Source organism: Stegodyphus dumicola, chromosome 1 (genome assembly GCF_044657685.1).
Source record: "Stegodyphus dumicola isolate Sdum_Otavi_A_Nest chromosome 1, ASM4465768v1".
Lineage (NCBI taxonomy): Eukaryota > Metazoa > Arthropoda > Arachnida > Araneae > Eresidae > Stegodyphus > Stegodyphus dumicola.
Window position 1 is genome coordinate 176,628,106 of NC_140768.1, and position 23,960 is coordinate 176,652,065.

Consider the following 23,960-nt stretch of genomic DNA (forward strand, 5'->3'; position numbering starts at 1 on the left):
GCCCTAATTTGAATTTGGAATTTGTTTTATTATTTACTAGCAGTTACGCATATAATAACACAATATATTTACAAATACCATCTCTCGGGATTAGAATCATGGCTCTGTGAGATGGCAGCTATTATAATATTATTACTAAATAAGACAATATTGTTATTGCAAAGTATATTTTCTGGTAATATATATTGTTGCGGATTTTGTATTAATTTAGTTATTTTTAGCAGAATTCTAATTAAAATTGTTTTATTTCCCCGTGTAATCCAGCACGTGATGAGTTTTAAGAGAAAGCTACGCCGAAAAAGTAAAAATACAGGAGTATGCGCATTTAATAAATAGATATCTCGTAATTTATATTTAAATGAAATAATGCAATTCCGTGTTAGCTGTAACTGTAATTATACTTTGTTGCTTCCTCGAGAACCTCGAGAAATTACGAGAAGCTCCTCGTGACTGATTAAAAAGCTTTAAAAAGCCGGAGAAAAACATCTCAGTTCAGTTGTTTATTTTTTGTTGTTGATTGTAGTGATTTCTTGGTAGACTTGTGCATCTATTACGAACCCGAACAATATTATGATAATATTACTTATCATAATATATATTAATATTACATTTTTTTGCAAAATATATATTAAGACTACCATTTTTCAAAAAAGTTAAAAAAATAAAGAAAAGCTTCAATAAAAAGGAAGAAATAATCTAAAATATGAGTTTTAAAAAAATTGAGATAGTTAGTTTTTCAAATTCAGTAACTAAATGTTATTTCTTCGTTACTATTTCGTTTTTTTTTTTTTTTATTTTTATTATTTTTTTTTTTTTATGTGCGTATAGAGACAGAGCCTGGTGTATTATTACTTGTATTCTTTAAAGAGAGGTAGCAGTTTTCACTTTATATGAACTAATTGAAGGAAACTAATTTAATGAATTTTCTTTAAATAATTCTGGGAACTATTTTCCACGACTTGAGGTAGAAACAATTATGTGTAACAGTTTAAGTAAATGTATGTTTTACTGACGTTTATCTTCGCTATTCGTAGTGCTATTAATATCAATCTTTACTTCTCGTTCATTCACTTTTGCGTCGTATCAGTTTTGCGTCCCAATCAATTTTAAAATAAAAGGGTGTTGCCATTTATAAAGCAATAATATAGCGAATATAAAAATTACTAATTTTGCAATTTGTGATCTACCGTTTTTGTTAGTTGTATATTTTTAGATGGAGGCTCTAAAATATGTTATTTCTTTAATCAATTTTCCTCAGCTATTTTATCTCACGTTTGAATTTAAAAATAACTTTTCGGTGGCGCCATATAAGAAATAAATAACTGGCTAAAAGCGGTAGATTATGTACTATATGATTACCAAGAAAGTGTATGGCAAGGCAAATAAGAAGATGGTTGGCATCAAATGTTATCGTAGATATCTAAAATTCTAAAATTACCTATTTTTAAAAAATTTGTGATTTTACTATTCAATTTGTGTGGCGTAAAATCGAAGAAAATGGTGATTAATAGATAAAGTTAAAAAGCTAAAAAATTAACAATAAAAGAAAGTTTATCTTACTATGAAAATTGAGAATTGATATGATGAACTGAGATCGGATTGAAAACAGTTAATGGCAGCATTTATTTCTGTAACGGGAATTCTAAGAAAATGCTGCAGTTAAACAATCTGTTATTTTGTTGTTGAATTTAATTTTATGTATCGTAAGCGTGGAGAAATTGATTTTTGAAAATAAAGTTAAAAACACAAAAAGAGTTTGTTAAAACTGAATATTGGTGTGTTAAACTAAGAAAAGACTGAAAAATTTTAAAAAAATATATGGCAACATTTAACATTCTATTGGAAATTGTAAAAGTATACTGCTTTTTAAAGCTGCGAGTTCAGTGTGTAAGGATCCTAAGTTTTACTAACGTTTATTTTATTTTAAAACTGTACTATCACTTCTTATTTTCTACTTCCGGACAGAATTAAATGCTTTAACTTGTTTATGCAAATTGTCTTGCTAACGCCCAAGTATTTAAGTTGTGGCTTTTTGCCAAGAGTTAGAGAGAGAGAAGGAGATTTAGGGAAGCGAGCCACTTGCCACTGCAGTTTTACGAGTTTTCACTCGGTTGCTGTTTGCCTTTAAGGCCAGAGGTTTAGCCCTCTTGATATTTGTAAACGTATTGTAGTTTCAGCAGCTAGGCGTACTATATACGTAAACCCTTTTAACTGAAGGCCAGTCTTAGTGCTAGGCATTTGTATACTAATTCAAAGTTAGCTTTTAGTTAGAGTTTTAGTTAGTAGTTTTATATTTTTAGGTTCAGACAACAAGTGGTTGTTCTCTGTATCCCGAAGTTCGGGAGTACCTGTAAAGTAATAGAGAATAAAGGGTTTAGGAATACAATAAAGGGTTATTATCCCTTCCTGCTTGTGTCGTCTATTCCTTACAATCTGGAACAGAGCTTTAGTAAGTTACCTGTTCTTATTCAGGATACAGTATGTTGCATAATCGAGAAAATATTGTTAAGAATTTTATTATTACTATTTTTATTATTATTGTCTATTTTTCAAAAGTGTGTTTTTGTTTTATTATTGTGTGAAGTTGTAACTATATGTCTTTTCTTGTGTGGCAACAACGCTTCTGTAATTCTTCAATTTGAAATTTTGGATGTGTGCCAAGTTTGATGGCGTAATGCTCTGGTGAGAGCGTCGATTGATTGTGTAGATGAAACATGTTGTTTCAGAACGTTATTTCTGTAAAATATGTAAAATAAATGTTTTGTTTTCGGAACTCGGATTATGCAAACGTTATTTAGTTTCAACATAAAAGTTTGGCGTCCGCGACAAGACGTTTGTGTGATTTCGAGTAGTTTTGATTTAGGCGTTTTGTTAAAATGGAGTTGTTAAAAGCAAAACGTAAAAGTGAACGTACTTCGTTTACGTTAACTACGAAGATCGTGGAAGAAGAATTGCCTACTTGTACGGATCCTGAGAGATTGCAAGTGTGGTTGGGGCAACTAATTGACAAATTTGAACGCCTGGACAGTACTCAAAGCAGTGTTTTAGAACAAACCAAGGAAGCTGATTTCGAAAATGAATTTAATAAGGCTGAAGGATACAGAGATTCCTTTATAGCTTTAAAGGTGAAACTTCAGAATAAAATTGGACAATTGAATTCGATGAATGTTACTACAGATATTGCTTCAGTTTCGATTTCGGATCCTAAAGAAAATAAAAACAGGAAGTTCAAACTTCCTAACCTTGAGATGAAAAAATTTTCTGGAGATGCAAGAGAATTTTTAGGCTTTTGGAGCCAATTCTCCAAAATTCATGAAGATGCGGATATTGTGCCGGAAGATAAATTTTTGTACTTAGTGCAAAGTGCAGTACCTGGCTCAAAGGCAGCTCAACTTTTGAACAGTTTTCCTGTTACCGCTGCGAATTATCCTAAAGCTATCGAGCAGCTAAAAGATTTGGTAGAGAAGACCTTCTGGTGCAGATCTATGTAAGAGATTTGCTTGGGCTTTTTACAAAGAATGCTACAACAGGCAGAACGGCGTCGGACTTAGGAGTACTTTATGATAGTATAGAAAGTAAATTACGAGCGCTGGAAAGTTTAGGACGCACCAAGGAAAAGTTTGCTGATTTCTTGGGACCTTTAGTAGAGTCGTGCCTACCTGAGAATATTCTACGTGCCTGGGAGCGGAGTCGAACTTCTGAACAGGGACAGGAAAAGAGTTCTGAAAGAACGCTTGAAAAACTAATGTGTTTTTTAAGGCATGAAGTAGAATCGGAAGAAATGATTAGATTAGCACAATCAGGATTTACTCATTCTGTTAAGCGTCTTAATAAAAATGTTATTTCAGGTAATTCAGATTTAACAACAGCTGCCGCGCTGGTAAGTACAAATGAAACCAGTAAAGGTAAGCAAAATGTTTGTATATTTTGTGGTAAGCCTCATATGAGTGCTAAGTGTTTTAAAGCTGAAAATATGAGCTTAAATGAAAAGAGGCAACTTGTACAAAAGAAAGGTGTTTGTTTTTCATGTTTAAAAATTGACCATTTAAAAAATCAATGTAAAGCCAATATTAAGTGTCCCATTTGCAGTTGTGATCATATAAAATTTATGTGTCCTCAGAATGTTAGTTCTGTAAAACAAAATGACTCTAAGTTGGATGTTTCCCTTTCTAATAATAGTAAGAGCGAAAAAGTTTAGTTGCAAACTTTATGTGTTCTAATTAAAGTTAAAGATCGAGAGAGAAAAATTAGGATTCTCTTGGATTCGGGATCCCAACGATCATACGTTGGGGAGAAAATTATGAAGCGAATGAAGGCTGATCCTATTCGACAGGAGAAAGTAATTCATGGTTTGTTTGGGGAGAGGGAAACTGCGCTTGTAACCCATTCTGTTTTTGCTATTGACATAAGCAGTTTAGATAACACTTTTAGGTGTTGTTTTGAAGCTTTTTCTGAAAAAATGATATGTGGATTTGTTCCAACAATCAAGAATGCTCAGATTATAGAGGAATTGAAAAGCAGGAAAATTGAAATTACCCTCTGGTTTAACTGCAGTCAAAACAAAACTGGGTTGGACAGTTATGGGTAAAGAAAATGATACTGTTAGGGATAATGCCCTAATAAGTCTTTCCTTACATGTAAATAATGCTTCTTTGAAATCTTTATGGGAGCTTGAAATTTTGGGTATTTCCGACCCGACGGAAAATAGTAAAACGAAAAATCTTCATTGCGACTATGAGATTGATTTTCAGAATAAATTATCTATTCGGCCCGATGGTAGATATGAATTAGAATTACCCTGGAAATGCGAATCTACCAATTTATCAGATAATAAAAGCATTGCTTTGACACGTCATCAAAAATGATTAAGAGGGCAAAAGAAAATAATTCTTTGAAGGAATATCAAGAAGTGTTTAGAGAGTGGGAAAATTAAAATATTATAGAAAAGGTTCCGGAAAAGGAATTAAACAATAAATGCCACTTTTTACCACACAGACCGGTTATTAAGATGAGTAGTGAAACCACTAAGGTAAGACCCGTTTTTGATGCTTCATCTTGTGAAAAGGGAAAACCATCTTTGAATCAGTGTTTATCGAAAGGACCTAATTTAATAGAATTAGTCCCCGATATTTTAGACAGAATGAGATTTTTCCTATTGGTCTGAGTGCAGACATAGAGAAAGCATTCTTGCAGTTAGGAATTTCTCCGAAGGATAGAGATTACTTGCGATTTTTCTATCCAAGTGATGAGGGAGAAATAGTGTATAGGCACTGCAGAGTAGTTTTTGGAGTTTCCTGCAGCCCTTATCTACTAGGTGCGTCTATTAAATATCTCTTGGATAATTGTTCATCTGACCCTTTAGATGTGGCTGACAAATTAAAAAATTCGTTCTATGTCGATAATTGTATTACGGGTGTTTACAATATTGAGGAACAAGAGGATTTAATTCAAAAGGCCAAAAGTCTTATGTCGAGAGGCAGATTTAATTTAAGGGAATGGGAGAGCAATGTTGCTTCCAAATATACTACAAAACATTCTGGGGACACACCTCTTTTAGGAATATTGTGGAATTTAGACAATGATACTTTAAGGTGTAATATAAATGTAAATATGATAACTTGTGATACTAAGGTAACTAAGAGACTGATAGAGATTGATTCTGTCTATTGTACAATCAATTTTTGATCCAAATGGAATACTTGCACCAATAACTTTGCTTCCAAAACTTTTGTTACAAGAAACATGGAAGTTGAAATTTTCTTGGGACGAGGTATTGCCTCATGATTACCTAATGCGCATGCTCTACTAATTAAGTCAGTTTTCACTTCGCGGTAAGGCAAATATACATAAAAATTCAAAATACTTTCATTAAAAATTAAAAGATATTAAAAAACATAAAACACCAAGTACAGTTAAAACAATTAAAAAAATTTTTTACAATTAAAATTACAGTTTGTACGCCCAAACAAGCTAATAACTTAAATGATAATTGCAGAATGAATGAAGCATAATTCAATTCGCAATAGTAAAAGAATATGTTACTTTGTTGTTGTGAAGCTTAGTTTCTCTAGATCGGCAACAAATCCACTATTCTGCAAAGTTTCAAATGTAAACAAATATGGCTGCAATAGTAAAACAAATTAGGCTTAGCCGCACTTGAAAAACTTTTAAATTATTGGTAATTGCACAATTATTACATGCAGGTTAACTAAAGGCATAAAACCTTAACCGGAAGATAAGAACAACACAATTGAATCATTTTTAAAGGAAAAAAGATGCACAATTTACAAACATATAAAAATAAAGAAACAGAGCTCATGTAGCCGAGTAAAAAGAGTGGGTGTATATAAGCTACAACAGATTTACTAACCTATCTGCACTTCCCGAATTCCATAAAACACCATTAAAATTCAGATTTAAAGCAAAAAGAACTAATAATTACAGGAAAAATGTAGACTATTATTTTTCAATTCGACTTAAAAAAATCTGTGAATTTATTTTCAACGATTGTAACACTAATCATAACTATTGCTGGATCATCCATAATAACACACCTGTCATTAATGCCATTCAAACAATTAACATACAGAACATTAACTGCTATGACTTTGAAAACTTATATACCTCACTTCCTCTAGAAGAAATCTATACTAGTCTACTAGATCTGCCTAAACTCTTCCCTGATATGCTCACGATTATGAATCTTAACAAATGGGAAAACCTACCTAAAATGCACACTTTTTCATAACTACATCAAATTTCAAAATCAACTTTTCAAACAAGTACAACGAATAAATCAAATACAACGAATTAAAAAAATCTGCACAGATACGATAGATCTACAACGCGAAATTTTGCTCCTTATTAAAATTCTCAAAAATAATCTAATACCCAATAAATTTATTAACCACTGCCTTAAAAGAGCAGGCGTTAAATACTCACTCTAAATCATTTAACTGATAGGGATATGATAATTTGTTCCTAAACCTGAGAAGGCGGTATAAGTTGGATGACTATCAGTTGAAGGATTTGTACATAGTGTAATTACTAAGTTGTATATAATGTAAAAAACTAATTGTCTTCAGACTTATGCTGTTACTAAAAAAATGGGCGTATTTCATAATCTTTAGTCTGTCAAATAGCTCTTTGACAGTAAAAATTCCTTTTTTCTATTTCTTAATTTCTTCATCGTTACGACACGACAATTAGCCAGAAATTAATTAATTTCCATTCATTAGTATTTTCAAAAAAAATTTAACAGACGGTTTCACTAAAATAAGAGCTCCACAACATACGTCCCTCAAGAATTCCTAGTCCCTCCTACTACCACAATTTACTTCACACAAGTCTTACCGACTGATATAATTCAAAGCCCCCGCTGCCGATAAAGAATTTCGGAAACACAACCCTTCTGAGTCAGACGCGAAGAAAACACTTTGACCACTCCCCACTAGAAAGAACGTAAGTTAATTAATGCTTTTTCTGGCCTTTATATCTTCATGTATATTCCTTTTCTTATTATATATTTTTAAGAATTTTTATTTTTTAATTTTTGATTTGTTTTTGCAAAGATTGCATTATTTTCCCTATATTTTGTAATTTTTTAATGTTTATTTCAATTAATTTGAATTCTATTTCATAATGCCAATTTCTAATGTTTAATTTTTACAAATAGTTTTGAACTTAAATGCATAAACATGAGGGTGTCGGAGGACAGTTATATTATATGTATATATACACACCCACACACTCTCTCTCTCTCTGTATATATATATATATATATATATATATATATATCTGTATATATATATATACATTTGGTGCAGCCGATTGCAACCAAAAAGGAAGATGCAGAACTACATCATATATCATTCCTATATACAAAATTTCAACGTTCTTGAGGCTACTCGTTTTTGAGGTATGAGAGATACGTACGTACAGATGCCACGAAAAAAATCTCTTTATAATTCATTTTAAATCAGATTTATAATTTTTTGGGGGAAAATTGAGTCCTTTATTCTATCGTTACGTACCGATGTCACGCAGAAACATCGTTAAACTGCATTCGATAACGGTCAAAATGGATAATTTCGTTGAAATATTGGTACCCAAAATTTTTCACGATTACAATACTTCGTACAAAGAAGTAAAAACGCAAAAGTAATTTAGGAAACCTGAATAATTCAGTAATACAGTAGGATGGTACAATAGTAAAATACAGTAGCTTTAAAATGCAGTAGTCCTACGTTCTAACAGTCAATTAATGAATTTTTTATGACCCTATTTTAAAGCTTCTTTTAACACCTCAAACTACTTTGAGTCTGCCTCTACGGTGATTACAAACAAAGTTATGGCTGTTCTTGTTGTACGCCGTAAACCAGACGTCTTTGTTGACCATGAACCAGAAGTAACGAGGATGTTGGTGTTTAAAGGAATACAGATTACTCTAAATACCGTTAAACTGAGAATTTGTTCTCCAAATACTCTTGGTGATGTTCAAAAGATGATTTTGAAACTTCCTAATTGTTATTAACTGCTCGAGAACAACATTAATTTCGCAATTTCATCTTCAGATTTGGCAACACTTTCTTTTCATTCTGTTTGTGTTTACATTACCTTAAACATATGTTTTAACAAATTTGATTTTTTTCAACTTTCGTTTCGAAAAGAGCTGTAACTTAAAATGTTATTAAAGGAATTCAATGAAACTTTCCATAAATACTCTATAAAATATTCTGAATTAAATAGAATAAGTGCTTAGGTGTATGTACATATTTAAAATTTTTGCAGAAATTTTGTAAATAAAAAGAGTGAAATTTTTCGAAAAATAGCTAGTCTATATTCAATCAAAAGCATATTTTATAAACATTTTAATTTGTCACTTAGATTTTAATTCATTTAATTCATTATGCCTTAATAAATGTAAGTGAAAAATGTAAAAGCAAAATATTAATAAATATTTTTGCGGGAACGTATCTGGTAATCCCGAACTTTTAACACATATTCAACCCAATGAAATGAGACAAAAGAAACAGCTTTGCTTTGCTAACATATTTACCATTTATTTCTGCCATTTTAAGGAGCATTCTGCCAAATAAACCAAATAACAGATTTATCTGTACTACTTTACAAATTTTGTGTGCCAAACGTAGTCGGATACCTTATTTTTTAGATTTTTTATTAGATGTTATAATGTAACAAAACTTACATATTGTTGCGAAATGCCCAACGACTACGCGGTGAGACAGATTTCCCTCCAAGCGGGCTTTGGGTTGTCAGAAAGTGGTAGAGAAAGACAAGGTTGCCAGATTTGGCACGAAATCACTCATTTGGCAATGTTTGGCCACAAAATTGGGGATATGTAATAGACGGAACGAGAACGAATTTTTAGTGGTTTTCTAGAGAATATTCTCGAAGGTAGGCTAAAGCTATATATACCCTGCCCTGTAGAAGAGAGTAGTATCGTGAGTTCAGAGATTAGCTTGAGAGCAATCGACCGCGTCGGAAGCTACACATTAGTGCTTTGCGATGAAGTTGTTACAGTTTGAAGGCTGTGTTGCTGATTATTTCAGAGTGTTTGTCGTAGTTTTTCGACGGAACTTTCCTATGTAATAGTGCCTAGTGGTGAATAAATTGCGTTTTTATTCTTCATCAAGTGTTGTCATAAAATATTCCGAATCCATGAACCTGTAGAACGCAAGAGGCATATTTCAGAAGACGTTGGTATGAGCTTCTCATATGTGTTATTCTTTGTAAAATGAATTATCATACTCTTTCTATCATTTGTAAATACTGTATTCTGTTAAGTTCCAAAATTATTCTCTTTCATAATTAAAAGTTTTTTAGTGGTTGCAATTCACTCATTCTAAAGGAGTAGAGTTCCATTTTTAATTAATATATTTTGCAATGGTTTAAAAAAAACTGAAATGCGGAGAAAGTGTTGGAATTCCTGTTTTCATTACAAAAAGAGTTTCAAAAGGAATTTCCGTCTAATTTTCGACTTTGCAATTCTTCTTTGCAGACAAAATCCTACCAGTCCTTGTTTCGAATATATAATTCTCATGTCATGTCGAAAGCCCTTTTTTGAACAAACCCATCTCATTAAAAACATGCATACTGCATTTACTAGGAATAAATTCATCAATTTTTTTTCAGTGCAACTGCGACCGCTGAGAATATTTAGCAGAAATGCTTTTTAAGGCGAGCAGGGAGGAGAATGTTTTATTAACGCAAGATCACTTCCTGATTGGTTTTTCTGTTCTGCATTTTTTATCCATTGTGTATAATGATGTCAGTCACGCCAATTAATTCAATCTCCTGCTCAGAAAGAACAAAAATTAATTAAGAAGAAATTATAGGGAAATCGTGACTGGTTGACGAATTTTTGAGATGAAATGTGATTTTTCCCTGTGTTTCGGGAATCTTTCCCTATGACTGCACAAATACGATCATTACGAAAAGAAAAAATGATTTTCTTTACATAGTTGTCTTCTCCGAGACCTTATAAGAAATTTTTTTTGGGGATTAACAAGAAGAGAATAAATGATTTTCAATGAGAATAATATAGTAAAGGTTAAGAAAGAGAAATTACCATTTATGTTAAAAGGAAAAATTTTTACATTTTCCCCGTATGTTTTTTATGATTTTGCCTGGAGGTCTGCCATCTACGTTTTATCAATTACTTTTTTCATTTTACTTGCTTCTGATACAATTATGCAATTTAATAATTAAATATAATAGCAATTTATAAGAAGCAAAGCTATGCTGAATGATTCGCTTAGATGAGAGTTTATTTTGTACTCTTGGTGCACCGGCTGCCATTGTTAAATGTGATATATAATGGTTGCTGATTTATCTGCAACTATATGGTAGTCATCAAAATTTAGATAAATTTAGCCTAAGTATATTTTATTAATGTTTAAGATCTTAGAAAATATCGTACGCAAAATACACAAGTTTCATCAAAAAATAAAATTTATGTTTTAGTAGACGGCATATTAATTTCCTGATATACTTGCAGTAAGCTCACCTTAAATAAGCCGGTAAGTATAAGAAAGATTTGAAAAGATAAATATTACATTTTTCTGCATATACCATGTGTTTCAGCAAATCGCAAAGTGTATTTTTCAGCTCTGAAAATGAAGGCTCCAATTTTGGTGCTTAGCATACTTTTATATTCTTACGTGCTGTTTGGTCATAGATGTGATATAAAATTTAGCTTACTTAAGTAAAGAAATGAAAATGCGAAACATAAACAGGTGTTCCCTCCAGATTTTTGATTAACATTTGCTGCTATGCAAAATTTTACGTTAATTAGCTAACTGAGTTAATAGTCTGTCAACAGCAGATGTTTAGTTTTCGCTTAGTTTCAAAGGAGTTAGTATTCCGTTTAATAAATTTTGTTTCTGATTTTGCTCAAGTGTCTATTTAAAATGCGGACTTAAGTTTTTAAGCTGAATTAAAAAGGAACAGAAGGTGTTAGTTTCGCAATTTCACTCTGACTAGTAAAGAAATAGTTAAAGCCAGATCTATGCACTTAAAAACATTGAATTAAAAATATGTGATACAAGTATGAAACAAAGGAAATTATCAAAAAAAATCAGGGTTCAAAACTTGGCTACAAACGTGAAATTATAACTGCAGTTCATCCTGGAAATTGAGTAATTTACAATATTAGGAAGAGTTTGCTAGAAACCGAGGAGGATATCTGAAATCCCTCTTCCTACAATTAAGAATAGTGATTATTAAACTTTTGAAACTATGCTCTTTTTCTTTAATTTATCCATTTGCGTTAAAAAATCCGTGTTTTTACAAAGTAGTAACAATAAACGTGTTAGCAAACAAACCGGTGACTCCTCCACACATATACGTACATATTTAAATATTTTATTCAAGGTACAGTTTGACTTTCACATAGTTGCAGAGGCATTAGGCATTTTTTGAAGCAATAAACATGAAAAATGAGCAATACCTTCGCCGGGAATCGAACCGCGAACCTCTGGAATACGCGCCCGGCGTGCAGACCACTACACCACGAAGGCGGGAGAAATACCTTATATAATCCCCATTTTAAAGAGCGACTGAGGTTTTAGGGGACCCAATCGTCATATCCTGGGTGTGGAGAATCATCATCCACCCCTCTTTTCCGTTCGGGTGCCACTGTAGAAACATTAGTTACTTTTTGGAAGCAAGAGACATGAAAAATGAGCAACGCCTTCGCCGGGAATCGAACTACCGATCTCTGGAATACGCGCCCATTGCGCAGACCCACACACCACGAAGACAAGAAGGCGGGAGAAACAGCTTATAAAGTAACCATGCAAAAACCAAACATTAAGTTTTCTGACACCACTTAAATAATAGCACATTTTGGTATACAGAAATTGAATTAATAATTTGAAAATCACATTAAAAAATTCACTTTTTATTGAGATTGGTTGAAAAAAAAATGCTTCATGCAATTCGAAGGGAGCAGCGCAGACTCCTTTTCTTAAGATGCGAAAATATTCTGCCCTATGATCCGTTACTCCGTTACATAGCAACAGCACTAATCGGTACTTTGAAAAGAGGAATCTTTGCCTTTCCCATCGCAATGCATAGTGTGTTTATCAAGAAACCAGTGTCAATCTAAATTCGATTTTTGCCCTAAATTAATGACTTTTTAAAATTTAATCATTGTTTTTACTTAGTTAAGTACAGCCATATTTATTTACATGCTGCTATTTATCGGAAGCAAACATCAATGACGTTTGTTCAAAACACATTTCTTTGTAAATGGATGAGTGAGGTTTAAAATTTAGACTAATAGCAACGCAATTTAGAAAAACGAGTAATATAAAGTTCAAAATGGGTCATCTTAAAAGGAAAAAAGAATGCTGCCATAGAAAAGAAGGACAGAAGGGTAAAGAACGTTTTTATCCATTATTCTGATTCCATATCAATAACAAAAAGTTAACACGTATTTAATAGCGGGAAAAATGCTGTCAAAAAGTTTAGATCTATTTTTTTTTTAAATATTTGCCGTTCGCTGTACATATAAGAGTATGTAAACATATAAAAAAAGTAAAGAAGATTTCAGATTTTATATTACGCCCAAAAGTGCGTTTTTTTTAATAGTTTTGCGTGTTAATCGTTTTTGATTAAATATCATGTTCATCGTACTTAAAACACATAAAATTTATTTCAATAGCAATATTACAAAATATTTAAAAAACATCAAAACAGCATATCTTTAGAATTTCCCATACACAGTCGAGTGCGCTGGAGATAAAAGTGTTTTTTTCCCGTACAGTGTTGCCATTGCTCGCTTTGAAATCGTTGAGTTTGTTAATTAAAAATTAGTTAAAGTTTTACGAAATTTTAAATAGGCAACTTCGAAATTAAAAATTCTGGCTTCCAGGTGCCTAAGTTTGGGTGGAGGACTACGTTATTCAAAATTTGATGGCTCAAGGTACCGCTGTTTCTTCACAATGCGAGAAGCGAGAAACAATCATGCATTCATTCAGATCCTTCATTATTTAGTTTCTTTAAATATAATACAGGGCGATAACATTTGGTGGCAACAGTTTGAAAAGTGAATCCACGCAAAATGCCGTTTTGGAATTAATAACCATTCTGGGCCCATTGTGCTAAAAATTGAAGATAATAGAATTTGGGTGCATTAGAAGTTGTAATACATAAATTGATAACAGGCTTTAGTGTCATTAGGTTATTTTGAAGCAGAAGATGGGAAAAATGCCAGTGTCGTCACCAGAACTCGAACCTGAACGTCTCGAATACGCGCCGAGTGTGCTACCGTTACATCACGAAAGCAAGATGGAAAGGGGGAATACCTTTTATACTCCCCCTTTTAAGAGGTGACTGGGAATTAGGGACTTAGTCGCTAAATCTTGGTGTTGACGAATTATTAGCCACCACGTTTTAGTTCGTGCGCCACTTGTAGCGACATTAGGTTTTTTGATGGTGCAGATGTGAAAAATGTGCAATGCCCCAGCCAGGACTCGAACCTGGACCTCTCTAATACATTGCACTATTGCTACCGTTACACAACGAAGGCAGGCTGGGAGGAGGGAGGAAAGAAGTTTTACTTATAACAAGTGGGTTATAATATATGAGTTAGCAATATTTCCTACTTTGACTCAAAGATTCTTTGCACATTGAAAATAATAACAATGCACTTTTATTACCGTTACACCACGAAGGCATGCTGGAAGGAGGGACGAAAGAAGTTTTATTTATGACAAAATGTTTATAGTATATGGTTTGGCGATGTTTCTTAATTTGACTGAAAGTTTCTTTGCATATTCATAATAAAAACGCTTACTTTTGGATGTTAATAAAAACCTCATACAACAATATAACTGCAAAATATGAGCTTTTCTGTAATAACAATTGACTATTCTAAAACGAAATGATTAATTAAGTCAAAAGAAAAGATTATTGTTTAACAATGTGTACTGAATGGTAGCAAACTGAATTTTATGAGAATACTGCTGCATAAAATGTATAAAGATTATGTTGAAGAATTAATTTTATCTGTATAATTTGCAATCAAATAAATGGCTCTTGAAAAAATAAACTTATACCTCCCCCAAAAAATACGCAAGAATTAGATTATTTTTCTATCGAAATTTTTTATGTGTGTTCCATATCGCATCAGATTGAAAATGTATATTAGCAGTCTGATTGTGAATTGTATATTTTGCATCGTTATTAGAGAAGGATTACAGCAGTATCTTTCTCTCTTTTCTTAGATATATTACTCTCAATCTAACTTAACTGGCATTGGGTACTTCGGCTAGTATAGAATAGAATATTTTACATTTAACTGCTTGATGAATACATTTTGAATGAAAGTTTCGTTCTATGGAATGAATTCCATGTACAAAAACAGAACATGCTAAAAACGTATTAATTTCTTTCTTGAGATATATGAACTTCATTCATATTATCTTGACCGGTTATTCGAAACTAGTTTCGTGTTTCATTAATTTATTAGTTTACAAACCGATTTACTTTTGTTTCTACCTGTCATTCGTCTGTTGCGAGAACAAAGAATGGGATGCGAAGACATCAATAGAAAAAAAAAAAGAATACAAATGCATCTTAGACATTTCTCATTTATCATCGAAGCGAACAGGCCGAGTAACGTTTTTCACTTTCAGCCATTCCTCCTCATCTCTTTTCCATTTGAATGAAGAAGCCAATCTCTTGCCTTTGTCCGAAACAATCAATATCCTTTTTCACAACGTTACTTGTCGAGCTGATTCATAATTAATAGCATAACAGCATAAAAGATGGCTCTTTCTGAACGCCACTTAGACGTTACCTTTGTCGACGATTGTCCCTGCGGTTATCAGTTATGTACTGGTTATTGATAAACAGTGAGTAAACAATGAAGTATTAGTTCATCAGCTTGAGAGCATAAATTATTTTCAGCAAACGCTGTGGAATAGTATAAGATATAATGCCAATTATGATTATGCGAACACATGAGACAGAAAATGACGCTGTTCATAAATAAATAAATTCATAAATTAATTTATTGAAAACTCAATGAAAATCGTAATGAAGGCGAATAATAGCTTGAATATTTATTGTTTTGTTGTGAAATCAACTTCATAATTTTGCACTTTCTTGTTTACTGAACACTACAAACAAAAATATATATTGTTACGTTTTTCTCTTCCTGACACCAGCTGTTACATTATTTTCTTCCTTCACGTTCGTACGGGATCCGTAGATTTGGACTGAATAACGACGACACTTCATGAAGTATCGAAACACACTTTATTTAGCCAATATTAATCAGGACAGCTCCAATAACACTTTTTACAGTCGTCGAAAATCTACTATAAACACGCTGGAACAATCAGCGACACAGCACTGTCAGGCAATAACGGTGGAGATAGCTTCATTGCAAAGCACCAGAGTACAGCTTCCGACTCTGTTTGGTCGTTTTCGGAACTCCACATACTCTCGAGACTCTCCACGCGATGCACTCGACGATACACAAGAGTATAGCTCTCGACGCAGCACAGTCTAAGACAAAACTCGACGATGCACTAACAGACTCTCTCGATGCACTCGACGACCTAGTCGGCGCTAGACTTGGAGACACTCGCTCAATGACTGACTATCATCTCGCTAGACGAGGCACACACACTAACTGACTGCAGACCAGCAGGGTTTATATAGCTTTCGGCTTGGGTTCGAGAACATTCTGGGTTAAACCAGGTAAGAATTCGTCTCGGAAGGTTCTCCATCTGTCCATGGTATATCGCCAATTTTGTCGCCATGGGCGATTTCTCGCCAAATGTGGCAACCCTGCCTTTCCTTGCCACTTTTATGGCAACCCTAAAACTGCTTTGCGGGGAAGCTATCTCACCGCGCCTGTACATTTCGTAATAATATTTGAAAAATTTATACCTTTCATATGTATGCCATGATTTTAAAATATGCAGATAAAGGTAAAGGTACTTTTAACAGCTTTCGATATTGCGTAGATGGCTGAGAAGACGTAGTGGCTGAAAAAGTTGAGTGGAAAAGCATGATGATGCATTTAGCACAACTAAGTTTGACTGTCTTTATTTTTTACGCATATCAAATCCTTCTTATTAGGCAAACAAGCAGCAGCGTGGAAAAGTAGCGTTTGCCAGCAGGGAAGCATAAGCGAAAGAGAACGTTGCAACTAATAGGAAGAAGGAAGGGAGTCGATAGTTTCAGTTCGAGTTAGAGAAAGTTTTGGTTTACAATTAATTTGATTGGACAAGACGTATCTGCATTAAAACGTTACGTAACATAGAAAGATCTCGAATCTGGAAGAACAGATAAATTTAGGGGGACAGTACCAAATCTGAAATCTTAATTTTGAGGTCGCCAACAAGCAGAAGCGTGGAAAAGTAGCGTTTTGCCAGCAGGGAAGCATAAGCGAAAGAGAACGTTGCAACTAATAGGAAGAAGGAAGGGAGTCGATAGTTTCAGTTCGAGTTAGAGAAAGTTTTGGTTTACAATTAATTTGATTGGACAAGACGTATCTGCATTAAAACGTTACGTAACATAGAAAGATCTCGAATCTGGAAGAACAGATAAATTTAGGGGGACAGTACAAATCTGGAATCTTAATTTTGAAGTCGCCAATTATTTTTAAAGCAGCTATCGTATTTTTTAATATCTTAAATGTATATAAGTGTATACTAAATAGCAAATTTGAAAAGTTAATACCTTTTTTTACATGTATATAGCATTTATGGTTATGCTATGTATACTTATACTTTAAACCAGTGTTTCTTAAACTTTTTTCAGTCTCGATCCCTTTTTATCACTGAGATTTTTTCGCGACCCACAGGACTTTATAATATTTACAAAAGTTTTGCGGAATCCCATAAGTATTGCGCAAATCTGACTCACACGTGGGTGAAACTGTCAATTTTTTCACTTTTACTGTAACATAGTGTTGCAGTTTTAGGCCATTAAATTTAATTTTTAATTTTAAGACACAGAACAATATGAAAATTTTAAACAAGTAACAGACGAAATGACAGCGTCACGTGCAAAGCAAGGAAAATGAACTTTTGTATTATCAAAAGAATGCGTCGAAACGTTTTAGTTTTTTTCTTTGTCTGTATCGTCTTATTTTTATCTTATTTTCAGATACATTGTGTAAAAATATTTGGTAATTTAAAAATTATTGTAATAAGTTAAAGAAACATTAAAACTGCTAAAAGTTTTGGCAACCTCCTCGAGAGTCGCGACCCACAGTTTAGAAAACTCTGCTTTATCCCATAAATTCCAACCAATAATCAATTTTGCCTTCTGATTTAATTATTTCGTTAGTTATTCTGGAAGCACTGGAAAAGCTATGAAATAATAAACATTTGTAAAAGTAAGCAATACAGAATAAGATATTTAAAAGTCAATCACGAGTAGTGAGTGTTTATAGACACAAATTTATATTGTTTATCAGTCGTTGATTTGATTAAGAAAAAGGTAAATTGCCTTAAAAAAAATAAATAAAAATAAAAGATACAACATTAAATAAGTGCTAACGGTTCGTAAATACAAGAGTTTTGTTATTTACAATACAGTTTGTAAATAATACACACGTTTATCCAAAATGTTTATAATTTCGGAATAGAACTTTTATATAAATTTCCGACGCTAATCTTAAACCTTTTACTGCTATATAAATATGTGTTGAAAAACTAAAAGAACTGCACTTCAACTATTACATAACTATTGCAACTATTGGATAGCTAAAACATATTTTGTCAAAATAATTTGTTCTCGAAGAAGATATACCATTGCATATTTTAAGTTTTAGATGAATACGTTCACATTTTTTCTGAAAATAATTGTAAACATAGCTTAAATTTTGCCAGTAACAAGTAATATAAAACAATTTTTAAAGTCTCCTACTAATATGTGAAGGTAGAAAAATTTGAACTTTAAAAAAATTAAAAATAATAACTAAATTATTTAAAATAATAATTTTACTTAATTATTTTTTATATTACTAGAGCACCTCAAACAGAATATGTCACAGTTAAAGATGATGTTTTATAGTATAGGCGCTAAGCATGTGAATTCTAAGTATCAAAGAATTTGGTTACCAGTTCTTTTTCTTTAGAGCTCTGCCTTACTGTTGCCATTACTTTTGTTAAATATTACAATCCCATTTATCTGTACTGTTATTTATAAAGGTGTTATAAAATAAATTTTTACAATACTTGAGAGTTCCTAATAAACGGTCATTATTTGTAAGTCTTATAATATATTTAATAAAAACAGCATATCTTTAGTTGCGATAAACAGAAATAAATAAGTAGGAATTGACTTTAATATGTGAAAAAACTGAACATCAAGTGCCATCCAGTACAAGTTAAAAAATGTATCTCAACTTGAGTGGATGAATAAAAAGTATTTTATTAACTATTGAAAATTTGAATAAGATATAGGAAGAGTGTGAGCTAATAGTAGGAATTTAATAATAAATACAGATTTGTTCTTTGATTATAGGTCTTCTAAATGCAACAGATCATGGCAGAAATTTTAAGACAAGCTCTTTATTTAAAACATAGTAATTTCCAAAACCAATAAGCATTAAATTTTATTTCTTCTGTAATTTTCGTTCAAAAGTCAGTCTAACAATTTTAGGTGGAAAGAAAAAGTTATTAAAAAATTGATTATTTTAAGATTACAGAGTCATTACGGTTTTTGATGCAAGAGACGTGAAAGATGTGCACACAATCACCGGCACTCCATCCCTGAAAATATTGAATACGCGTCGAGGATGCTTCCAATTGCACCACGAAGGCATGCGGAAAGGAGGGAGAAAATACCTTATAAGGTATATACTTCCATTAACAAAATAAAATTTGTTCTTGTAGGTAAATATTTTGAAGAAATACACATTGTTTCCGCAAATATCCAATACAATGATTTTTAAAAATAAATTTAAATGTTCATATGTAGGGAAAGGCCTAATAAATAGTCCAAGATTTTTTACATTGATATTCTTTATATTGATGATTGGCAGCTACGCTGCCAGCCTTCGTCTGGCTTTTAAATGTACCGTAATAATGCCTGAAGGGAACACCAAACGTTAAATTTAAAAACTGCGTAGAATTTTACTCTGCAGAAAACTTTCGAAAAAAAAAAAAAAAACACAAATTTTTTAAAAAATATATTACATATAAAAATTTAACCAACTTTCCGTTGAAGAAAAAAAAACATGCAAAACTTTTAAATATCTTACAAACAGTGAAATAAGCAAAAAGTAACATGGGAAAAAAAAAATAAAACTCAAAAAACAACACAAAAAAATTAAATAAAAAATAAATAAATAAAAATGCATTATTAGTCCAAAGGGACTTGAGTCCCGAAGGACTATTGCTTTCGTTTTGGCATTTTGCGTCGGACTCATAAATGTCGGTTCACTTTTCAAACTGTTGCCACAAAATGTTAGAGTCCTGCATTATATTTGAAGAAATTAAATAATGAAAAATCTGCATAAATGTATGTATATTTCTCGTATTGTGATAAAACAACGGTACATAGAACAATCGAATTTTGAATGACGTAATCCTACTACGAATATGGGCATCTGGAATCCCAAATTTGCAATTTGGAATTTGTTTTATTATCGATTTCATATTTTGTAAAACTTTAACGAATTTTTGAGTAACAAACTCAACTATTTAAAAGCGAGCAATGGCAACGTTGTGCAGAAAAAACATTTATATCTCCAGCGCGTGAGTCTCTGTATCGGAAATTCTAAAGATATGCTCGTTTTAAAACTATTTTGCGATATTGCTGTTGCACTGGATCTTATGGTTTAAGTGCGAAGAACATGATATTTAATAAAGAAAGGTAACACACAAAATGTTAAAAAACGCCCCTTTGGACGTAATTTAAAATCTGAAACATTTCAGATTTTTTTTTTATATATATAAAATAATGACAATGAAATATGGCAATCTCTTAAAAACAGTGACATAAAAAATACGACGAAAAATTGTTGCCAAACCCATATTTCTAAAAGAATGAAACGATTCAAAATGATGCGATTTCATCAAAAATCTATCAACAACAATAAGAAGGAAAAATTGTTGTCAAAATCACATTTTTAAAGATGTGAGATGTGAGAAGTGTACTCGGAAGCTACATTTAAATTAAAAAAAAAAAAAATACAAAATATTATCATTTTTCCAAAATTCTTTTTGTAAAAGCAGTCGCAAGGCTGAAGTTTAACTGTCCAAAAATCAAAGAAAAGTAAACTGTACATTTTTAAAAATAAACTTTTTTAGAAAAAATCCCGTTGAAAAGGTGTTAAGCTCCCTTTGTTAAATAGATTCGTATTTAATCGATTTATTGAAACACGAAATTTATTTTAAGTTCGTAAAATAGCTAAGTGCCTACGTTCCATGACGATGTGAAAATGGAGTGTGTAGAGTAAAATCGGGCTTTCCTATAGCCCATTATGTCTCAAAATGACGCGATTTCGTCACAAAACATAAAATAAAAAAAATCGAATTCTAATTTCGAAAAAATCGCTTCCAGGTGCACTGGCTGTTGTCTTGATGCACCTACGTACCAAATTTCGTAGCCGTGGGTCTATTTGCTAGTGCGCAGCGCGAACGAAAGACACACACACACAGACTCCTTCTTTTATTATATTTAGAGATTATTATATTAACAGATATGCCGCTCAACGAAAGGGCAGGGGTTCGAAACCCAATCGACAAATCCTAGGTGTAGAGAATCATCATCCACAACTCTTTTAGTTTGGGCGCCATTGTAGAGATATTAGGTATATTTTTGGAAGCAGGAGAAGTGAAAAATGTGCAATGCCTTCACCGCGAAAGAAACAAAACACGAATAAAATATCTTTTTACTTGTGCAGACTAATACCGAAGGAAGCCACTCGGAAATATTGTAATAATGATATGAAATGATACTTTTCGTGTGGCTGACTAACTGCCGAAAGGGAAAAATTTTCCTCTTGCAGCGAAGTGCAGTTTCAGATGCTATTTGAACTGTTAATATTGTTACGAATTTGGTATTTAAAAAGCTAATGTTAGTTCAATTATAAATTAAATGGTTTTATTTCTCGCGCAGTGCAGCGCGTGACGAATATTAAAAGAAAGCTAAGCCGGAAAAATTAAAAATACTAGAGCGCGTGCGTTAAATAAATAAATATCTCCTTTTAATTTCGAGAAAGTGCTGGAAAATTCTAGCGCGTGATTTTGAAATCTTATAAAAGGAGGAAAACATCTCAGTTTGTAGTAGTTGCTTAGTTTGTTGTTGTTTAGAAAACTGCCGTTGTTGATTATAGCGAATTCGCGGATTAGCGTTCTTTAGCTGTTTTGAATTACGTTCTATTGTACATTTAAGTAGTTAAAAGATAACTACTGTGAGATATTGTGATACTGCATGATAATTTGAGAAAATTTAAGCATTTCTGTTGTGATAATAATAAATTTTTGTTCATTTTTCATCGGACTTGTGCATTCATTTCATAACGAACCCGTACGCACGCAACAATTTTTGGTGTCAGGAGTGGGGTTTTGAATGCCAATCACAAGAGCGATGGAAGAACAGTTAAAACAATTCATGGTAGCCTTTGCTACATTTAAAGAAGAAATGAAAGACTCTGTTAAAGAAGAAATTAGGTCCGTTAAAGAAGAAATGAAGTTGGGCCAGGAATCCGTTAAAGGAGAAATGAAATTGGGCCAGGAATCCGTTAAGGAAGAGATGAAATCTCTTAAAAATGAGATGAAAGCAGGTCAGGACGAAATGAAAAGAGAAATTACTTGCGTAATAGAAAATAAATTTGAGGCTATGGAAGGCAGAATAGACGCGGTTGAAACTAAAGTTGGACAAATAGAAGAAAGAGTTTCTTCGGTAAAAGAACAAGTAGAAGAAAGAATTTCTTCTGTAAAAGAACATATAGAAGAGAGAGTTTCTGCCGTCGAACAACAAATTGATGATAGGGTTTCTGCTGCCGTCGCCAAAGAACTTGACAGCCTAAAGAAGTGCATAGCGACGGTAGGAAACAATTCTGAAGGTTTCAAATTTTTATCGATGCCTGCTCGTTCCGTTCTGAAACTATCTACATATGATGGGAAGACCTCCTGGCAGGTGTATAGACATAATTTTCTATCGTTGCGGATGCGAATGGATGGGATTCCCAAACTAAGGCCTGTCATCTCGCCGCTTCTCTGAGAGCAGACGCAGCGGATATCCTGCAGACACTTCCAGAAAACCAAAGACTTGACTTCGAAGCTCTATCCGGCGCATTGGAGCTGCGCTTTGGCGAGAAATGTTTAAAAGACTACAGAAGGCTTCAATTAAAATCCCGTCAACAGAAGCCCACCGAATCACTCCAGGAACTCGCCACGGATGTTGAAAGGCTGTCCCATCTCGCATTTACGGAGTGCCCGAGAGAAACGAGGGAAATTCTGTCGCTGCAATATTTCATCGATGGCATCCGGGACCCTGAAATACAGAAAGCACTGCGAATGGCAGATGTAAAGGATGTAAAAAGCGCTCTGTTGTACGCCGTGAAATTGGAGCCAGCCCAGCAAGCAACTCTTAGGGATCGCTACCCAGTTAGATCTGTGCGAGTCCACGACCCAGGGGACCAATTGATGGCTCGTTTAAATGATTTATCCAGACAAGTCGATGCTTTGATACGGAGTAGCAGTGAGAACAAAGTGGCTGTAAGATGTTGGAGATGTGGTTCTGAAGGTCACCTGCGACGGCATTGCAGAACACCCCAGGGCACGGATAATGAAACGGATGAGTTGACAAGACCAGTGAATGCTTTAAGACGGAATAGTGGTGAAACAAAACCGACCCTAAAGTGCTGGAATTGCGGTGTTGAAGGCCACCTACGAAGGAACTGCAGAACTCCCCAGAGCACGGAAAATAAGGCATACGATTTAAACAGACAATTAAATGCCACGGGAAGGAAAATGACTGACAAGAAACCAAAGTGCAACTGTGGAGCTGAAGGCCACGTACGAAAGAATTGCAGAACACCCCAGGGTACGAAAATTGAGACAATTTCTGAGCAACGACGCAGGAAACAAATTAATGACCTTATCAAGGAACGGAGGTTGCCAGATAATGAAAAACCCTGTTTTAAAGCGCTTAAGATCTCTATAGTGAGTGGCAACAATAACGGACTGTCCATCAATGGGAATATCGATGGAGTTCCTTGCAATATGATCATTGACACAGGAGCTAATGTTACCATCATTAGGAAAGATTTAGCTGAACAGTTTAAAGATAAACTTATTTGGACGCCATCCTGTGTTACCCTTCAGACTGCGTCTGGTGACAAGATCGACATAACTGGGAAGTTAAACGTAAACATCACGTTTGGAAGTGCCGCCTACCATCACACGGCATATGTGGCGAATATTACAGATCCATGCATACTCGGATTGGACTTT